Source organism: Notolepis coatsorum (assembly GCF_963971535.1).
Source record: "Notolepis coatsorum genome assembly, chromosome: 4".
NCBI lineage: Eukaryota > Metazoa > Chordata > Actinopteri > Aulopiformes > Paralepididae > Notolepis > Notolepis coatsorum.
The window spans coordinates 187330542-187336604 of NC_140168.1; the positions used below are offsets into that span (position 1 = coordinate 187330542).

At 42.0% G+C, this 6063-nt stretch overlaps 1 long non-coding RNA gene across 1 annotated transcript; it reads right to left on the minus strand.

Moving 5' to 3' along the window:
• Window positions 1-3901: 3901 nt before the first annotated feature.
• Window positions 3902-5737, minus strand: LOC311227148. The gene is made up of 4 exons (XR_014619576.1): window positions 5664-5737; window positions 4725-4771; window positions 4373-4497; window positions 3902-4237 (listed from the first exon to the last, which is right to left on the minus strand). It is a non-coding gene; the product is annotated as an uncharacterized lncRNA (long non-coding RNA).
• Window positions 5738-6063: the final 326 nt, after the last annotated feature.

The following is a 6063-nucleotide window of genomic DNA, read 5'->3' on the forward strand; positions in this document are numbered from 1 at the left end:
GAATTTTATCAGACACCGAATTTATAGCATTGAAAATAATTACTTTGAAAACATGTATCTGAATTTTTTCAGACACCGAATTTATAGCATTGAAAATAATTACTTTGAAAACATGTATCTGAATTTTTTCAGACACCGAATTTATAGCATTGAAAATAATTACTTTGAAAAATGTATCTGAATTTTTTCAGACACCGAATTTATAGCATTGAAAATAATTACTTTGAAAATCATGTATCTGAATTTCTTTGCTCCGAATTTACCTATGTGAAATAAAAATTCAATGTAAAAAATTCGAATGTATAATAAAATTCAATGTAAAAAAATTCTATGCATAATTGCGGTGTATAAAATTCGATGTAAAAAACCATCATCCGGGCTACCCAGAAAGGATAAGCAATCGAGCCTGGATGCAATCGAATTGACTTCTGGCCTATCACTGCACGGCTTTGTCAGTCATGTGATCACACCAACCCGGGAGAAAGATGGCGGTATATATACATACGTTGGGGAGAGAATATACATACGGTGGGGAGGAGACTGTACATTAGGAGGGGGTGGGTGGGAGAGAAATATACATACGGTGGGGAGAGAATATATACATACGGTGGGGAGGAGACTGTACATTAGGAGGGGGTGGGAGAAAATATATACATACGGTGGGGAGGAGACTGTACATTAGGAGGGGGTGGGTGGGAGAGAAATATACATACGGTGGGGAGAGAATATATACATACGGTGGGGAGGAGACTGTATATTAGGAGGGGGTGGGAGAGAAATATACATATGGTGGGGAGAGAATATATACATACGGTGGGGAGGAGACTGTACATTAGGAGGGGGTGGGAGAAAATATATACATACGGTGGGGAGACTGTACATTAGGAGGGGGTGGGTGGGAGAAATATACATACGGTGGGGAGAGAATATATACATACGGTGGGGAGGAGACTGTATATTAGGAGGGGGTGGGAGAGAAATATACATATGGTGGGGAGAGAATATATACATACGGTGGGGAGGAGACTGTACATTAGGAGGGGGTGGGAGAGAATATATACATACGGTAGGGAGGAGACTGTACATTACGAGGGGGTGGGAGAGAAATATACATATGGTGGGGAGAGAATATATACATATGGTGGGGAGAGAATATATACATACGGTGGGGAGGAGACTGTACATTAGGAGGGGGTGGGTGGGTGAGAAAATACATATGGTGGGGAGAGAATATATACATACGGTGGGGAGAAGACTGTACATTAGGAGGGGGTGGGAGAGAAATATACATATGGTGGGGAGAGAATATATACATATGGTGGGGAGAGAATATATACATACGGTGGGGAGGAGACTGTACATTAGGAGGGGGTGGGTGGGTGGGAGAGAAATATACATATGGTGGGGAGAGAATATATACATACGGTGGGGAGGAGACTGTCTATTATATGTATATTTCTCTCCCAACCACCCCCTCCTAATGTACAGTCTCCTCCCCACTGTATGTATATATTCTCTCCCCATCATATGTATATATTCTCTCCCCACCGTTCTCTTGGTGTAAAAAGTTTAAGACCAGGGTGAGGCCAGGCTATGGATGGCTTTGAAGGTGAGGAGTAATGTTTTGAAGTTAATGCGTTCCTTGATCGGGAGCCAGTGGAGGGAGTGGAGGACAGGAGTGATGTGTTCGCGGGACCGGGTGTTAGTGAGGAGGCGGGCAACTGAGTTTTGGACCATCTGCAGTTTATGGAGGGAGCGGGAGGTGATGCCAGTGAGGAGGGAGTTACAGTAGTCCAGGAGGGAAAAGATGAAGGCGTGTATGAGGGATTCAGCAGCAGGGGGTAGAGGCAGTGACGGATTTTGGCAATGTTGCGGAGGTGAAAATATGAAGTTTTGACAATGGAGCGGACATGGGGTCAAATGAGAGGGTGGGGTCGAGGATGACACAGAGGTTGCGGACTAGGGGGGAGGGGGTGATGGTGGAGTCATTGATGGTGAGTGTGATGTAATACAATAATTTATACTGTAGCATTACAAACCATTTGACAGCCAGGTCCTGCACCTCCGTTCTTGTCCTCTAGGAGCCATCGCAGCATGGCCAAGACCTTCCTCATCCAGCATACTGTCCGCGTGTAACTTATTGTGGCCTCCCGGCCACTGCCACCAAGCCTCTTCAACTCATTCAAAATGCAGCGGCCCGCCTGATCTCAAACCTACCGAAGTCAGCCCATGTCACCCCACTTCTTAGGGACCTGCACTGGCTCCCCATTGCTGCACGTATCCGCTTCAAGGCCCTCGACCTAGCATACCGTGCGGCAAAGGGAACCGCTCCCGCCTACCTCCGGTCAATGGTCTCTAACTACACACCCTCAAGACCCCTACGCTCTGCGTCTTCTGGCCGCCTCAGATCTACTCCTATCCAAGCTCCCGGAGGGTCATCAAAGAGAAGCCGCCTATTCTCAGTCCTTGCCCCACAATGGTGGAATGAACTACCCATCCCAGTTAGGACAGCCGAATCCCGTCCAATCTTTCGCCGTCGACTAAAGACTCACTTCTTCAACCATTATCTGAAATGATAAAAAAAAAAAAAAAAAAAAAAAAAAAAAAAATCTAACCCCGACTAACCTTAATGTCATGCACTTGTCCTAATAAACTAACCTACACTGTAACACGCAACACTTTGATGAACATTGTTACTCAGCTGATAGAGTTATACCCTTCTTGCTGTCTTGTCGCACAGAACTTGTAAGTCGCTTTGGATAAAAGCGTCAGCTAAATGACTAAATGTAAATGTAAATGTTATTGCCAGCGGAAGAGTGCAAGAATGCTTCCGCATTCGTCACCGCACGCCAGTACGGTAATGCGCCTTTCCTTTCGCCCAGCTCAGACAAATGCATGTAGTACATTGCAACACAACGCAGCATTTCCGCGGCTGTCTTTAACTAGCAGGACGCTAGTGGGCTAGTCGCTAAAATATATAATTGTACCAACACAGATATTAGGCAGTACACACATTGTCCTGCAATACATGTACAGTGAATGCACAGCTACATTCGCCATATATTTCTATCGCTGCTGCGGTCTATAGTGAAATGCAATATTATTATTATTATTGTAAAGATTATCATTACAATCGCAGCCTGGAGGCAATGTTACAAGTGTACGAGGGTTGTGTGCAAAGAGCACAGCCTCTCAATTTGCACAACGTGCACAAAATAATAATTGTAATGATCTTTACAATAATAATAATATTGCATTTCACTGTAGACCGCAGCAGCGATAGAAATATATGGCGAATGTAGCTGTGCATTCACTGTACATGTATTGCAGGACAATGTGTGTACTGCCTAATATCTGTGTTGGTACAATTATATATAAAACGATATATATATTTGAGCGACTAGCCCACTAGCGAGGCAACCTCCTGCACCATCGCAGCAGCGCCGAGCGTGGTGATACAAGCGGGCTGCTCTGAGGAAAGGAGCCCCTTCACGCTAGTGGGCTAGTCGCTCAAATATATATCGTTTTATATATAATTGTACCAACACAGATATTAGGCAGTACACACATTGTCCTGCAATACATGTACAGTGAATGCACAGCTACATTCGCCATATATTTCTATCGCTGCTGCGGTCTACAGTGAAATGCAATATTATTATTATTGTAAAGATCATTACAATTATTATTTTGTGCACGTTGTGCAAATTGAGAGGCTGTGCTCTTTGCACACAACCCTCGTACACTTGTAACATTGCCTCTCCAGGCTGCGATTGTAATGATAATCTTTACAATAATAATAATAATAATAATATTGCATTTCACTATAGACCGCAGCAGCGATAGAAATATATGGCGAATGTAGCTGTGCATTCACTGTATGTATTGCAGGACAATGTGTGCACTGCCTAATATCTGTGTTGGTACAATTATATATAAAACGATATATATTTTAGCGACTAGCCCACTAGCGTCCTGCTAGTTAAAGACAGCCGAGGTTGAGTAGTTTCTTCTGATATCACTTTCAAACTCCAAGTGATTCGTTGCAATGTACGCGGAAATGCTGCGTTGTGTTGCAATGTACTACATGCATTTGTCTGAGCGGGGCAAAAGGAAAGGCGCATTACCGTACTGGCGTGCGGTGACGAATGCGGAAGCATTCTTGCACTCTTCCGCTGGCAATAAGCTACACGCATACTGTCCTTCTGAAGCTCTGAAGTCATTAGTGGCCATGAACCTAAAGAGAGAGAGCGAGAATACGTTAGTAGATAGTCTAAGGCCAGTGATTCTCAATATTATTTTGCATATCTAGGACCTCTAATTTAGTCCATGTCACGCACATCTACATACAATATACTGTAGCATTACAAACCATTTGACAGCCAGGTCCAGCACCTCTCCGTTCTTGTCTTCTAGGAGCCATCGCAGCATGGCCAAGACCTTCCTCATCCAGCATACTGTCCTTCTGAAGGTCTGAAGTCATTAGTGGCCATGAACCTAGAGAGAGCGAGAATACGTTAGTAGATAGTCTAAGGCCAGTGATTCTCAATATTATTTTGCATATCTAGGACCTCTAATTTAGTCCATGTCATGCACATCTACATACTGTAGCATCCATCAACACAGGATGACCCTTTCCAGCTGTTGAAATTAAAGTCCCAGATTGAAAAGTATATATATATACACAGTCACACACACAATAAAACATTGTATACATCACTTACAAGCATGACCACTTGAAGATCTTGAAGACTTGGTAGATCTTGACCGTCTTGGGAGAGAGATAGAGAAGGCATTACAGGATGACTCTTTGAAAATGATGTCCCAGATTAAAAAGTATATATTATATATACACAGTCACACACACAATAAAAACCACAACCACTTGAAGTATACGGGTAGTTGTTATTGAGCTGTCTTCTGCTTTCATGTCGTTGTTGAGACAGCACTGTAACAGTATTTGCTACATTAACAATGAAATTATATATTTTATAATTAAATTAAACCATGAAAGATTTGCGTGATATGCATTGGTTAGCTAACGTCAGTATTCTACAGTCTAGGCCTGCTAGCAGTAGTGCTTGTAGTTTACAGATCCCGCCAGTTTCATAATATCGAGCAAATAACGTTACAGTAGACTAGTCACTGAAACACAGACTAAACAGCATTTATATCAGCAGCACGCATTACTTATAAATAATAAAATATATGTGTTGCACAATTACCCGAGATGAGAACAGTTGGTGACAACGTGAGGCTCTGCCTGTAGCAGTGTATGTAGCCTATATGTGTTGCACAATTACCTGAGATGAGAACAGTTGGTGACAACGTGAGGCTCTGCCTGTAGCAGTGTATGTAGCCTATATAGCTAACGTGAGCTCGCGCTACACTCAGTGTATGTAGCCTATATAGCTAACGTGAGCTCGCGGCCTCGCGCTACACTCAGTGTATGTAGAGCTAGTAGCTAACGTGAGCTCGCGCTACACTCAGTGTATGTAGCCTATATAGCTAACGTGAGCTCGCGGCCTCGCGCTACACTCAGTGTATGTAGAGCTAGTAGCTAACGTGAGCTCGCGCTACACTCACTGAAACACAGACTAAACAGCACTCATTTATATTTGCGGTATTACTTATAAATAATCAAAAATATCTGCATAAATTACCTGAGATGAGAAGAAATGCAACCGTGTCATACTGGTCTGGTCTGACTGTGCCGTGCGCGACGCGCGTCAATTCAAAATTTCAAAAACCACAATGCATTGTGGGGATCCCCCCCCCCACAATGCAACGCAGCTGTTAGTCAGTGTTGCCAAATGACAATTATTATTTATATTATTTTATATAACAGTTACTCAATCAACTTGCTTTATGCCTACAATGTCTCTGACAAATCTCAATGGCACAAGAATAACTTAAAATAATACTAATAATAATAATAATAATAATAATAATAATAATAATAATAATAATAATAATAATAATAATAATAATAATAATAATAATAATAATAATAATAATAATAATAATAATAATAATAATAATAATAATAATAATAATAGCTCT